The 15,162-nt window shown below is 45.9% G+C and overlaps 1 pseudogene across 1 annotated transcript; it reads right to left on the reverse strand.

Moving 5' to 3' along the window:
- Positions 1–10,337: 10,337 nt before the first annotated feature.
- On the reverse strand, positions 10,338–13,671 carry LOC310773335 (centrosomal protein of 162 kDa pseudogene; annotated as a pseudogene). The gene is made up of 3 exons: positions 13,639–13,671; positions 12,788–12,994; positions 10,338–12,731 (listed from the first exon to the last, which is right to left on the reverse strand). The product of its transcript is annotated as a centrosomal protein of 162 kDa pseudogene (transcript).
- Positions 13,672–15,162: the final 1,491 nt, after the last annotated feature.

The following is a 15,162-nucleotide window of genomic DNA, read 5'->3' on the forward strand; positions in this document are numbered from 1 at the left end:
AGTGATGTCACTGTGATGCAGTATCAGCCGATGGCGCACAGTTGCATGATGGCACCTAGGTGTGTGGGAGGTGTCTTTCACTCGTCTCCAGCCTAGAATTTCTAGTATTTCTAGTATAAACGTTTGGTAAATCATAACTTTGTTTCATGCACGTTATTGAAAATATACACTCCAAATTTGTAAATGAGACCAAATAAATACATTTAGGCAGTTAACAGGCTGTCTCATTGTTTTTATTTCCTCACTTACACATTTTAAATCAAATTATATCCAGAGTGAAATTATGCAAAATTATTTGGCGACCAAAATAAGATCTGCGAAACAATGATCTATGACATCACTATAGTAGGCCGCGCCATCTAGAACTGTATACATTCTACGTTGAATTAATTGCTGTCACTGACAGCAATTATTATTGCTTGACTCACTCAAGCAAGCCAACTAGTCTCCACCTCCACCGCACTCCACCGCCACTCTCTCCCTGTCTTTATTATGGTCCACTTAGCTGCTTGTACTGCTCAGATGCATCATGTTGTGAAATGTTTTCATGCCATACTCTCTTGGCGAACTCATCACTAAAACAACCCAACACAATAACCATTCATGGAAGTTCACATTTCCATTTGCTCCCTTCTTCTTATCTTAATGAGACTCACTTCCACAAGCTGAGGAGGACCTTTGATCCCATGTTTAGTCCCATTCTTTTACATTTACGTCAATTTTCTTGCTGCAATGCACAGCAATGTGACCAGTCTCACCACACCGGTAACATTTCACTTTGTCACAAAGTGTCTGGATGTGGCCAAATCCTCCGCAGGAGTAGCACTTCTGCTCGTCGCAATTATGACAATCACGGGCCACATGGCCAGCTTTGCCACAGCTGTAGCAAGTCTGCCCCCTCTCCTTCTTGGGCTCATTGCAGTAACGAGAAATGTGGCCACTCCTGTGGCAGTTGTAGCAAGCAACATCGGTTTGTTCGCAGACTCTTGCAATGTGACCTTGGTCTCCACATCGATAGCAGAAGGGGACCTTGCCTCTTCCCCGGCTCCTGCCTCGTCCATGTCCGGCATTGGGACAGTTCTTGATCCAGTGCCCAGAGCGACCACATCCAAAACACTCACTGCTGCTGCTGCTGCTCATGTCCATTATCTTGATAGTTAGCTATGTGTGTGTGTATTGACATCTCTTCACCAGTCCTACTTATAGCCTCTGCAGAGAAGGATTTATGACATCACTGATGATGTCACAATGTCTGTGACGTCATCAGTGTATGTTATAAATCACTGATATCAGTTATGTACTGATGTCACCAGTGATGTCACTCGAACACTCGTTGATGTCATCATTGATGTCACTCGAGCAATTGTGATATCATCAGTGTTGTCCTGAGTAATGATGTCACCAGTGATGTCACTCGAGCTGAGTGTACTCAAATGAGCAATTGTGGGAAATCCAGGAGGCGGTAATGCAACATAATGGATGCCAACTGCCATAAAACAGAAGATCAAGTCTTGTGATCAGTGATGTCATCAGTGATGATGTCACCAGTGGTGTCACTGGAGCAATTACAATCTTGGGGCGGCGGTGACATTCTGAGCATGCTCAGTTGAGCAACTGTGGTCTCTCATTGCAGAACGCCGCCCCATTACAGCAAATTTCTAGAGTGGAGACGATGTGCCATGGTCACACCTTTTTTTGTGTGTGACCAAACTCATGCCAACTTGACTCATGGGCTTAGCCTGGACAAACTCTACGACTACCTGAGCGAGCAGCCGGTCAAGGTGCGCCGGGCCAAAGTGGAGGAGCGCGTGCGGCAGCTGACAGAGGTGCTGTTAAAGTATTTTTACACTGTGGTATTGCTACTTTTATTGAAGTGAAAGATCTGAATACTTCTTCCACCACTGTGTCTTGTTTATATTTCTAATGATGTAGCATATTCGTTCTATCGTCACTTCTCCTTGTGTGTAATGCTGGGCATACTGTACCTTCTATGTTTGTTAGATTGCAGTGTGGATTTCCCTCAGACTGACTGTGAGCATTCAGCCATCTCACACAGTGTACAGACCTCTGAGACTGAGCTACAGACCTCTGAGACTGAGCTACAGACCTCTGAGACTGAGCTACAGACCTCTGAGACTGAGCTACAGCACCGTTCTGTTCACACACAGTGTACAGACCTCTGAGACTGAGCTACAGCACTGTTCTGTTCTCACACAGTGTACAGACCTCTGAGACTGAGCTACAGCACTGTTCTGTTCACACACAGTGTACAGACCTCTGAGACTGAGCTACAGCACTGTTCTGTTCTCACACAGTGTACAGACCTCTGAGACTGAGCTACAGCACTGTTCTGTTCACACACAGTGTACAGACCTCTGAGACTGAGCTACAGCACTGTTCTGTTCACACACAGTGTACAGACCTCTGAGACTGAGCTACAGCACTGTTCTGTTCACACACAGTGTACAGACCTCTGAGACTGAGCTACAGCACTGTTCTGTTCACACACAGTGTACAGACCTCTGAGACTGAGCTACAGCACTGTTCTGTTCACACACAGTGTACAGACCTCTGAGACTGAGCTACAGCACCGTTCTGTTCACACACAGTGTACAGACCTCTGAGACTGAGCTACAGCACTGTTCTGTTCACACACAGTGTACAGACCTCTGAGACTGAGCTACAGCACCGTTCTGTTCACACACAGTGTACAGACCTCTGAGACTGAGCTACAGCACTGTTCTGTTCACACACAGTGTACAGACCTCTGAGACTGAGCTACAGCACTGTTCTGTTCACACACAGTGTACAGACCTCTGAGACTGAGCTACAGCACTGTTCTGTTCACACACAGTGTACAGACCTCTGAGACTGAGCTACAGCACCGTTCTGTTCACACACAGTGTACAGACCTCTGAGACTGAGCTACAGCACCGTTCTGTTCACACACAGTGTACAGACCTCTGAGACTGAGCTACAGCACTGTTCTGTTCACACACAGTGTACAGACCTCTGAGACTGAGCTACAGCACCGTTCTGTTCACACACAGTGTACAGACCTCTGAGACTGAGCTACAGCACCGTTCTGTTCACACACAGTGTACAGACCTCTGAGACTGAGCTACAGCACCGTTCTGTTCACACACAGTGTACAGACCTCTGAGACTGAGCTACAGCACTGTTCTGTTCACACACAGTGTACAGACCTCTGAGACTGAGCTACAGCACTGTTCTGTTCACACACAGTGGGAAGACCCTTCATTATGTGATCACAATTACACAATGATGGGCAAAGACAAAGATACGCAGGATAAGATGACACAGTGTAATGACATAAGATATTTCATGGTTCAAAATGACACATTATTTGCTGTACACTGGTATTCTGTTTGAGACATTTAACACCCTTGTTTCAACATTGGAAATGTTTGCTAGCAGTGCTTTCACAATGCCAGTACGATTGGAAGTACTCATGACACTGATGAAATGAAGAATGAAGCGTCTGGTGGCTGATCTGAGTAGAGAATTCTGTGTATCACAGAGTACGGCAAGTAAGATTATCTCATCTTGGATCGACAAATTGGAGGAAGTCTTGCGACCCCCCATGGCTTCCAAAAGAAATGATTATTTTAAAAGAACTATCCAAATACATCATGCATTTTTGACTGCAGCAAGACCCTACTACAGAAAGCCAAAAACTTTGATTCAAGAGGGGAGTCGTATAGCCATTACTACCCACACAACACAGTTAAATATCTTGTAGCTGTTGCCCCATGTGGACTGATCATGTTTATCTCTACAGCATATGGTGGGCGGTGCAGTGACACATTTAGAACCATGGACTCAGGCATCTTGGACTACTTGGTACCTGGAGATGATGAGGTCATGGCAGACTGAGGTTTTACGATAAGAGATTTGCTGTTTGAAAGAAAAGTCAAGGTGGTAATACCCTCCTTTACCAAGAAAGGTGGCCAACTAACTGAGGTAACTGGTACTCGAATAATTGCAAATTTAAGAATCCATGTGGAAAGAGCTATCGGACGCTTGAAAATTTACAAAATATCGTTGTACCCATTAACATGACTCCCAAAAAAGACCAAATTCTCACAATATGTGATGCCCTTGTGAATTTGAGGGATAATCTCATTCGTGATTCTGACTAGTTTGAGCTGTGAGCTTAAGTGTCATAGTTGTTTACGAAAGGTGGGGTACATATTCTCACAGAAAAATGCATCACTGCTTTTTTGCATAACTTGCTGCAGATTTTTCAGATGTACTTTGCTCTCTTGTCTCCAACTCTGGTTGAGCTGCTTGTGCATTTTAACCTCAACCTATGCCTGATAGAATGCCTTGCATGTTTCACAACTTAAATTACAGTCTGGTGTGGCTGAAACAACTGTGCTGGTTTTCCTGCAAGGTTGTTCCTGTTGATGGAGTGGCATTGTAACATTTCTCCAGCATAGTATTTTTCAAGAGAAAGAGTGGTTTGCTGGGAGCTTTCCCTACACTCTCTCTAAAGTCCTTGTGCGACAGATGATGTTGTTCTTCAACATCCCTGCATTCCACCGGCGCTGTTCATCTGTACATGCAAGCCCTGTCTTTCCACTGACCGCTGCATTCTGCACCTAAAATGATAACATGATAACACTGTACATCAGGGGTGCCCAATACGTCGATCGCGATCGACCGGTCGATCGCGAAGGTAGTGTGGTCGATCGCATGGCATTGACTGTTTTTCCACTGTTTTTCCACTGTTTTCCACTGTATACTCAGTGTATATATATATAAATAAATATGTTTGGTAGATCACTTTGACTTGGTCATTTTAAAAGTAGCTCCCAAGCTGAAAAAGTGTGGGCACCCCTGCTGTACATTTTGCATATCTGCAATGTGTCACATCAACATGAACCTAAACAACATACACACTTACAATAAAATTATATTCAACAACTGCTAGTGTCATTGAGAATATAGTTTATTTTTAATGCTTCACAGTAAACAGGAGATACAGGCTTATTCCTACCTTCCATAAGATAGCTGCTGCATGGCTACAGGACCTCCCTAACCCTGCAATGCATGAGCAGCCGACTGTCTGGACAACTCCACTTTCTTTTAGCATTACCCAAGCAATAGCTTTACCTGGTAACACTTTATAGTAACGTTCAGTCGTAAGTCATTTATAAGCCTTTAGTTAATGATGAACTAACCATTTACAAAACATGAATATACATTTGTAGATGATTAATAAATGTTATGTTAACTATACAAATGTGTTGTAAGTCATCTATAAACCTTTAGTAAATGAAGTGTTCCTCACCTGTTGTAAATTATGTGTAAATAATTTACAATTCATTTACAAGGCTTTCTGCATCCCCTAATCTAAAGTGTAAACCATTCATCACACAAATGTGTTACATACAAGGGGGTAGCTCTGTTTGTCAAAATTGAAGCCAATGTGGAAGTGTCCTCTTTGCCTGCAGGGGGCGACCCATTGGTTTGTGGACTTCTGTTTTGAAGCCTTAAGTATGGCCTCAGTAAACACTTTCCTAATGTGTTTATGGTCTCAATCGCTAGTTTCAGACTATGTTGTAGTTGCAGACTGTTTTGGGGCGTGACCAATAGCAGGCGGTGCTCTGTGGGAAACCCCTGGACTTGTGTCGAGATCAAAGTTGGCAATGTTGGTCAAAATGCCATACATGAGGCGTCAAAGAACAGAAGTCCACAGACCAATGGGTCGCCCCCTGCAGGCCATTCGAATGAATGCAGGTTTAAGTGCACTTCCGCATTGGCTTCAATTTTGACAAACAGAGCTACCCCCTTGTATGTAACACATTTATGTGTGATGAATGGTTTACACTTTAGATTAGGGGATGCAGAAAGCCTTGTAAATTAATTGTAAATGATTTACACATCATTTATAACAGGTGAGGAACACTTCATTTACTAAAAGTTTATAGATGACTTACAACGCATTTGTGATATGTTAACATAGCATTTACTAATCATCTACAAATTCATGTTTTGTAAGTGATTAGTTCATCATTAACTAAAGGCTTATAAATGACTTATGACTGAACGTTATTATAAAGTTTTACCGTTTACCTTGGTGGACGGTCTGACTGATCTCTACTTTTGCTTTCCTTTGTGTCCTCCACTGGCCCCGCCCACTCCGTGTCCCCGCCCGCCCGCCAGCTTAATTGATAATGAAGTAGCCTATGCCTCAACATTCATGTTCATTCAGGGATACTATGATGACAGTGGTTTACTGTAAGATGTTGCCTAGGGCCCCAAAAGGCCCAGAAACTGCCCAGGGAACTGTGTGTGTGTGTGTGTGTGTGTGTGTGTGTGTGTGTGTGTGTGTGAGTGAGTGAGTGAGTGAGAGAGAACTATAACTCTTGAAACTGTCCACAAACACATTTGTCATGGGTAGGTAGACAACATACAAGTAAATAAAGTGGTAGGCTACTGCCACTCGGCCACTAAATCTTAGTCAGCCAGTATTTCCCAGAGTGCTGCCTGCTGCTTTCCAGAGTGCTGCCTGCTGCTTTCCAGAGTGCTGCCTGCTGCTTTCCAGAGTGCTGCCTGCTGCTTTCCAGAGTGCTGCCTGCTGCTTTCCAGAGTGCTGCCTGCTGCTTTCCAGAGTGCTGCCTGCTGCTTTCCTGGCTGTGCTCTTGCAAGATGACAGGGTGGTGGAACCTGTGTGCTATTCTAGATTATGTGAAGAAGGTTCAACAACTGCTCCTGGTCGTATTGGCTTTATAGGACCTGGGCTATTCAAGTCGCACCTACTTACTTGATCAGAGGGAAATCAATAATGTCTCGTTTATGAAATTACACCAGTGATTCACTCTTCAGTATAAAACGCTATAGTAGCGTTCATTTCCCCCACTCCTCCTAACACACGTTTTTAACCAACCTGCGTTCAGCTCACCAAGTGCGATCAATCAAGTCTCCAAATGCGCATCACTCTTCAATTATAAAAGGCTATATTAGCGTTAATTTCCCCCACTCCTGACACAGTTTAACCAACCTGCGCTCAGCTCACCAAGTGTAATCGATCAGGTCTCCAAATGCGCAATTGCGCATCGCTGATGAGTAAACCCACATGGAAAGAATCTATATGTACCCTATATGTTTTAATATAGGGCCACATATAGTTTCCCCATATATGGTGCATACATAAAATTGGCCGTTTTCCTATATTATATGTACATATATGTACCTATATGTATAGGTACATATATGTACCTATATGTACATATAATATAGGAAATCGGCCAATTTTATGTATGCACCATATATGGGAAACCTATATGTACATATATGTACCTATATGTAGGTTTTAAATAAAAAAAAATAGCAGCGCACACGGGATTCGAACCCCGTTCTCCAAGGTTCAAGCCGTGCGCTCTAGTGCTGAGCTATACATTTTCTTGTACTAAGCAGAGAGCCGGGCACATTATATACTCTCTCGCACACAAAGTAGACCACAATTGTCAGCGATCGGGAAGTACTTGCGCATGCTCGTTGCTGCAGGAACTGAATTATTTTATAGTATTGCGCTAAACTATTAACCATAGTTGTGTCCTGGAAGCTTTTTGCTGGCACCACATAGCCTATAGTCCCATATTTATGATATTTCATGTGACATAAAATGCGTTGAAATGTAGTTTTCGTGTAGATCAGATTTCAACTCTCAGTTACACAATAAAAGACAATAAAATGCCAATTCACACACTATCAATATTGTCTCTATTCCAAACTACAACAAATGTTTTAACAATATGATGAACCAAATTGTGTTTTTTTACACGTTTACGTTGTAACCGCATTTTAGCCGGTTGAAAAGAGGGTGAAATCAGGTCTTAGACGTTCAAACCCAATATCACCCAGATTTAAACTAAAAATCAACGTTGAAAAAACGTTTTGTGCTCGCTGGGTATATATGGATTATGACACAGTGTATACAAACAGATTTGTAAATGACCTATATAGGAGGCATATACCTTGTATTGTGTACATATATGGCCTATATGTGGATATAAAGAAGTGAGACCTATATGACCTGTATTATGAACATATAGGGCCTTTATGTGTATATAAAGAAGCTATATAGGAGACATATATGCCCTGTATGTGCACATATAGTACCTATATGTGGATATAAAGAAGCTATAGGAGACCTATATGCCCGGTATATGCACTTATATGCACCTGAATCTGGCCTATATGCAACCTATATGCGGCATAAATGTGGCCTATATGCGCATATATGCACCTAAATCTGGCCTATATGCAACCTATATGCGGCATATATATGGCCTATATGCTCCTATATGCGCATATATGCACCTAAATCTGGCCTATATGCAACCTATATGCGGCATATATATGGCCTATATGCTCCTATATGCGCATATATGCACCTAAATCTGGCCTATATGCAACCTATATGCGGCATATATATGGCCTATATGCTCCTATATGCGCATATATGCACCTAAATCTGGCCTATATGCAACCTATATGCGGCATATATATGGCCTATATGCTCATATATGCTGCATATAGGTTGCATATAGGTTGCATATAGTTGCATATATGTTCATATAGATTCTTTCCATGTGGGAACGATGAGTAAATGATCTTAAAAGGTGAGTAAACGCTACATGCGGCTTTGAAAAAGGTGCGTAACCTGTCTTTACGTGCGTTTAGCCAGGATAGCGTCACAACTTGCAAGGAGGGGTTTAGCGAAGGGAAAAAACTGTCAAAATCTTTGTTGTGGTTGTGGTGGAGACATTGTGGATAAAATCCTGTTAGGCGTAGGGCTACGAAAGGATCAATGTATAATGGAAAACACTGGACTCTGGAGGCAGCGCTGCTCTGTGTGTCTGTCTGCCATGGTCTGTGTGGGGCAGCTGCAGAGCAGAGTCTGTGCGGATGCGTTCGTTTTATGTCCAGGCGGGCGGAGTAGAAGTTAACACTAATTTATTCATAGTAATTATTCATATTGTTCAAACTGTACAAAAACAGTGGTCTGCACTCCGTCAGGTCAGCGTTGACACACCGCGCGCAAGTTTCAAGTCGATCCGACCGACGGTTCTTGAGATACGTGAAGGACAGAGTCCGACAGACAGACCGACAGAGAGACGCGCTTACTGCAATTATAGTGTAGATATCGCCGCTATGCAACCACACGTTACTATTTTTAGCCATTTCATTTGACAGCACCTCCTTGCTAGTGAAAAAAATAAAGTAAACAGGAAGTCGACAACCGGCTTTGACTTTTGCAAAACTGCAAAAACTGTAAAACTAATTAAACCCTACTCCTCCCACATTTTTTCTACGGCACCAAACTTCAGCATCTGCATCGCTAGACTGTCCTACACAAAACATGCAGACAGCTTTTTGTTTGATCAAAGATTTAGCCCACAGTGCATCAAAATGTTTGACTGTAAACGGTACTGTAAACAACTACTGCAAATTCTCGCTAAATCAAGCTTGAAACTCCGTTTTGCTGTCACAGTAGTTGAAGTGTGTAAAATCTGAATTTTATCTCAAAAACTTAATTTTTGACAATATTTTGAATTGTCACTTGAGCAATTGTGCATTGTGACATCACTGATGATGTCATCAGTGCCCAGAGATGGGGACTTGGACTGGAGACTTGGATGTGACTCGCACTTAAGTCAGACACAATGACTTGAGACTAGACTTGAGACTTTTCCTCAAAGATTTGAGACTTGACTTGGAATTTAGATTTGGGACTTGTGAACAATCTTTATTTTTGTGTGTATTAAGATTAAGGAAAGGTCTATTAATAATGTCAACTAATCAATGCTGATGCTGTATGCTAATAGAGTGTGGATAATACAGTAGCCTACATGCTTTGAATCTCTTAGTTTGAGCTATGCAGTGTTCTAAGCAGACTGGATGGCATGCAGCAGATGATAGAACGCTCATCCATAAGAGAAATTGAGACTTGACTTGGACTTGTGACCAAAGATGTGAGACTTGACTTGGACTATAACTCAAAGACGAGACTTGACCCACTGCTGCGCAGCAGCTATAATTTTCTATTGATACTATTTCAGAGACTGCTTAACAATCCGAGTCTTTAGACAACAATAAATTCTTAACAGAAGTGGTAATTGCTTTTGTCGCTTCACTGAGTCTGACTTTAATTTCTGAACAGAATTAAATTTCCCTAGCCTGGTGAGGCAATACAGTTCTTTGTTTAGTTAACAGCAGTTGGCAGGCAATTCAATTGGATTCAAAAACTTTATGGCAGAATCGATAGGCTAAGCTCAGATCAGACCAGGTCTCGATACCCATCCCTAGTCAGGAGCGGGCATGACCATTCGCCATTTGTGCAGCTGCCGCAGGACATCCAGGATGGAGTCCAGCTGCAGACGGAAAGCTTCCAGGTCCCTGTTCTTCTCCTGGACCAGACACTTCCAGCCATCCACCTCCGACTGCTGGTCAGCCCCCACCACCTGCCTAGAGCAAAGCATCACCTGCTGCAGGGCTTTCTCCCTCTGTTGGTGTCTTACCTCCATGTTGAGGATCTTGCTCTCCAGGCTGAGTAAGTGTTTCAGTTCCGGGCTGTGGGCCTCTTTAGCTTGTTTCAGCTCCTCCAGGAGCCTGGTCAGTTGATTTTGCATAATGTCCTCTCGGATCTTGGATATTGCTAGCGCATCTTTGCCCCCCTGCATCTCCTTCACCTGCTCTCGCAAATAATTCAAGGCGATCTCCTGACTGTTGATCATGTTGGTAAGGTCAGCCACCTTGGAGGAGTGCTCCAGGGTGTGGGCGGCCCGCAGGCGGTCCAGCACCCGCAGGTGTTCGGCCTTCACCGAGGACAGCTGCTCAGCAGAGTGCTCCTTTAGCCTGCATAGTTCCTCCAGGTCCTGTGCAGCAGAAGCTTTTGATGCTTCCTTCTCCTGCTCCTTCTGCTCGAGCAGCTCCAGGCGCTGCCTCAGCTCCTCGCTCTCTTGCAGCACCTCTGTGATATGGCTCGTGGTAAAGGCGGTGGTGGTCTGGCAGGCCTTCTCACATTGTGTGGCGGCTAACAACTCTTCCTTATCTGACATGTGACCCTTGGACGTGGCCTTCCGCAGTCTCTCCACAGTGCGGCTTAGCTCCTTGATGCTTCGGGTCTTGGTGGCAATCTCCTGCTTCAGCCGCTGTATCCGGATGCCAAATGCTGCTTCGGCCTGACGCTGGTGTCGGGACTTACTGGGCCGGGCCTTATCGTTGATCTGCTCCTGGAGAGCCTGCATCTGGTCCTGGAGGGATTTTTCTTGGATCTGGTGTGTTTCTCTGGCCTGTTGCAGTTCCTCCTCCAAGGTTTGAACCTGTGACTGCCAGGGCTCGTACTGAGATGCCAACTCGGCCTGACAATGGGGTCCTGAAGGACTGGGCTGGGCCTTGTTGTTGAGCTGCTGCTGGAGAGACTGGAACTGGTCCTGGAGGGACTTTTCTTGGTTCTGGTGGGTTTCCTTGGCCTGCTGCAATTCTTCCTCCAGGGTTCGAACCTGTGTCTCCCAAGGCTCAGACTGAGACACCGAGCTGTTGAGCTGCTGCTGGAGAGACTGGATCTGGTCTTGGAGGGACTTTTCTTGGTTCTGGTGGGTTTCCTTGGCCTGCTGCAGTTCTTCCTCCAGGGTTCGAACCTGTGTCTCCCAAGGCTCGGACTGAGACACCGAGCTTCCTGCACCCGGCTGCCGTGTCTGGACAAGCTGCTGCTCCAGCTCTGAGATCTGCTGCTCATAACAGAGCTTTATGCTCTGGAACTGCTGCTCCATGGTCCTCAGGCTGTGCTTGGCCTCCTCATCGTGGCTTTCCAGTTCTGCCTCCAGATGTTGAATCCGGCACTCCAACAGGACGCTGACCTGGCTGGGCAGGGTGGGCTTTGCGGAGTATGGGTCCGCTGTGGCTGCAGCATGCATCAGAGTGGGCAAGGAGTTGGGGTGTCTACACCTTAGTGTCTGTTCGAGCTCCTTCACCTGTCGTTCCAGGTCCTGAATCTTCTTGGCATCTTCAGTTCTGTCCTTGGTCTTGTCTTGCCAACTGTCTCTTTTCCCCACATCCATTTTCAATTTCTCTACCTGTTCTTTGAGCTGGTGTGTCTCGGCCGTGGCACCCTTCAGCCTAGCAACGTCCCAGTCCAGCAGCTCCTGGTTCTCGGCAAACCACTGGAGCTTCTTCTTCAGGCCAAGCACCTCCTCCCTGTGCCTGTCCTCCTGAACATGCATCTCCAAACTCTTATCGCCTGAGGTGGAGACAGCCTGGGCTTTAGCCAGGTCTTGCTCCTTCTTTGGCAGCTGGAGGTCTACTTCAAGGGCTTGCTTTTCCTGCTTCAGCCTGTGAGTCTCCTCTGACAGCTTGGCCTCATTCTTCTGTAGCACATTCATTTGAGCCAACTCTGTAATGTGCTGAGTGTGATCCATTAAGCAAACATTCCCCAAAGTTCTGGGGGTATCGTTCAACTTCCCTTTTGTCAAGGACAGCTCATTGAGCAGCCTCTGGTTTATAGCAAACATGACTTCCTCGTTTGCTTGGTTCTTGGCCTGCTGAGCCTTTATCTGCAGGTTCTCCTGCTGGTAACCCTTTATGAGGGTCTCCTGCTCCTGCATTTCTTTATCCATCACTTTGAGTTTCTCCTTGGTCACATGGTCTGTGGCCTCACCCCATCTCCTCTTCTGGCTGGCTTCTTCTGCACTCCACAGCTGGCCTCAGCCCATCTCCTCTTCTGGGCTGGCTTCCTCTGCACTCCACAGCTGACTCTGGAGCACTTAATTTTGCTGTCTGAGTGGAGCTCCTCCTTGTACAGCTGCATTAGCTGCAGCTCTTTCTGGGCCAGGTGGACGCTCAGTCCGCTGACCAGAGGGTGCTCCTCCTCTCCATTTTCTCTGTAAGATGTGTAAGCCTGGTTTCCTGATTCCCTCTGACTTCTTTGGTAACTGGTTTCCTGGAGACTGCTGGTTTCAATCTGGTGTTGGCGGAAGGCGGCAATGGACTGGACCAATACTACCAGCTCACTACAACTGTCTCTGTATGTTTTTCTTTGTAGTAGGTACTGTCTTTGCTCTTTGTGGGTTTGGGACTTGCAGGTGTTGCAGGGCCTGGCTAGGCAGAAAGCGGGGTTTGGAGGCGGCAGCAGGTTTTGTCAGTCATTGTTTATGTTGCATTCCTGCCTCCTGGATTTACCCATCAACTGTTTCTCTCTATCTGTCTTACTTATAGCCTCTGCAGGGAAGGATTTATGACATCACTGATGATGTCATAATGTCTATCATCAGTGACTCACTCATTTTTCTATACAATTCCCACCCTGCTCTGCCTCTGATTGGGTTTGGTTTAGGGATGCAGAGGTTGGGTTTAGGCATGGTGTAAATGGTAAATGGCCTGCATTTATATAGCGCTTTTATCCAAAGCGCTTTACAGTCAGTAGGTACATTCACCCATTCATACACCGATGGCGGCAGGTTACCACGCAGGGTGCTCGCACACCAACGGGAGCAATTTGGGGTTCAGTGTCTTGCCCAAGGACACTTCGACATGCAGACTGGAGGAGCCGGGAATCGAACCACCGACCTCTTTTATCCAAGGCGATTAGTGGACGACCCGCTCTACCTCCTGAGCTACCGCCGCCTCATGGCATGGCATGAGGAGTGACAATTGGTTGGGGGGTTAGGGTTAGTATTAATTTCGTCAACGAAAACTATGATGATTGTATGATGATGATATGATGATTTATGACGACACTGATGTCATAGACATTATGACATCATCATTGATGTCATAAATCCTTACCTAAAGAGGCTATGAGTAGGACCGGTGAAGTTTGCCACAGTGTGATGTCTAGAAACAACAGGCTCCCCATCGCTCCACCATGAGTTGCCCCTCTATATCTTTATCGAGGAAGCCCACTGTGAGAGGTAGAAGCTGTACCCGCAGATGAAGTCTCAGCGGTCCAAGAACAAAGTCAACGAGGAAGCCATGTTTGTTATAAAGCAGAAGATGAATGAGCTGTCCTTGACAAAAGGGAAGTTGAACAAAACCCCGGGAACTTTGGGGGACGTTTGCTTAATGGATCACACTCAGCGCATTACAGAGTTGGCTCAAATAAATATGCTACAGAAGAATGAGGCCAAGCTGTCAGAGGAGACTCACAGGCTGAAGCAGGAAAAGCAAGCTCTTGAGGTAGATCTCCAGATGAGGAAGAAGGAGCGAGACCTGGCTAAAGCCCAGGCTGTCTCCACCTCAGGAGATAACAGCTTGGAGATGCGCGTTCAGGAGAAGAGGCACAGGGAGGAGGTGGCCGCCCTTAAGAAGAAGCTCCAGTGGTTTGCCGAGAACCAGGAGCTGCTGGACAGGGATACCGACAGGCTGAAGGCCGCCACAGCAGAGGCACACCAGCTCAAAGAACAGTTAGATCAACTGAAAACAGATGTGGGGCTAAGAGGAAGTCAGGAACAGAGCAAGACAAAGGAGAGAACTGGAGATGCGAAGAGGATAAAAGACGTGGAGCGACAGGTGAAGGAGCTGGAGCAGACACTAAGGCGTAGACACCCTAACTCCTTGATCCACGCTGCAGCTATGGTAGACACATACTCTGCCAAGACCCCCTCGTCTGGCCGGGTCAGCGTCCTGTTGGAGCGCAGGATTCAGGAGCTGGAAAGCAACGATGAGGAGGCCAACCGCAGCCTGAGGGCCATGGAGCAGCAGTTCCAGAGGATAAAGCTCCGTTACGAGCAGCAGATGTCAGAGCTGGAGCAGCAGTGGGAGTCACAGGTTCAAACCCTGGAGGATAAACTACAGCAGGCCAAGGAAATCCAGCAGAACCAACAAAAATCCCTCCTGGACCAGATCCAGTCTCTCCGGCAGCAGCTCAAAGACAAGGCCCAGCCCAGTCCATCACCACCCAATCATCAGGCCGAGCTGTGGGAGTCACAGGTTCGAAGTCGAACCCTTGAGGAGGAACTGCAGCAGGCCAAGGAAATGCACCAGAACCAAGAAAAATCCCTTCAGGACGAGATCCAGGCTCTCCAACAGCAGATCATCGATAAGGCCTGCCCCCGTAAGTCCCGACACCATCGTCAGGCCGAGGCAGCGTTTGGTGTCCGGATAAAGCGGCTGAAGGAGGAGCTCGCCACC

Source organism: Poromitra crassiceps (genome assembly GCF_964638095.1).
Source record: "Poromitra crassiceps genome assembly, chromosome: 3".
Lineage (NCBI taxonomy): Eukaryota > Metazoa > Chordata > Actinopteri > Beryciformes > Melamphaidae > Poromitra > Poromitra crassiceps.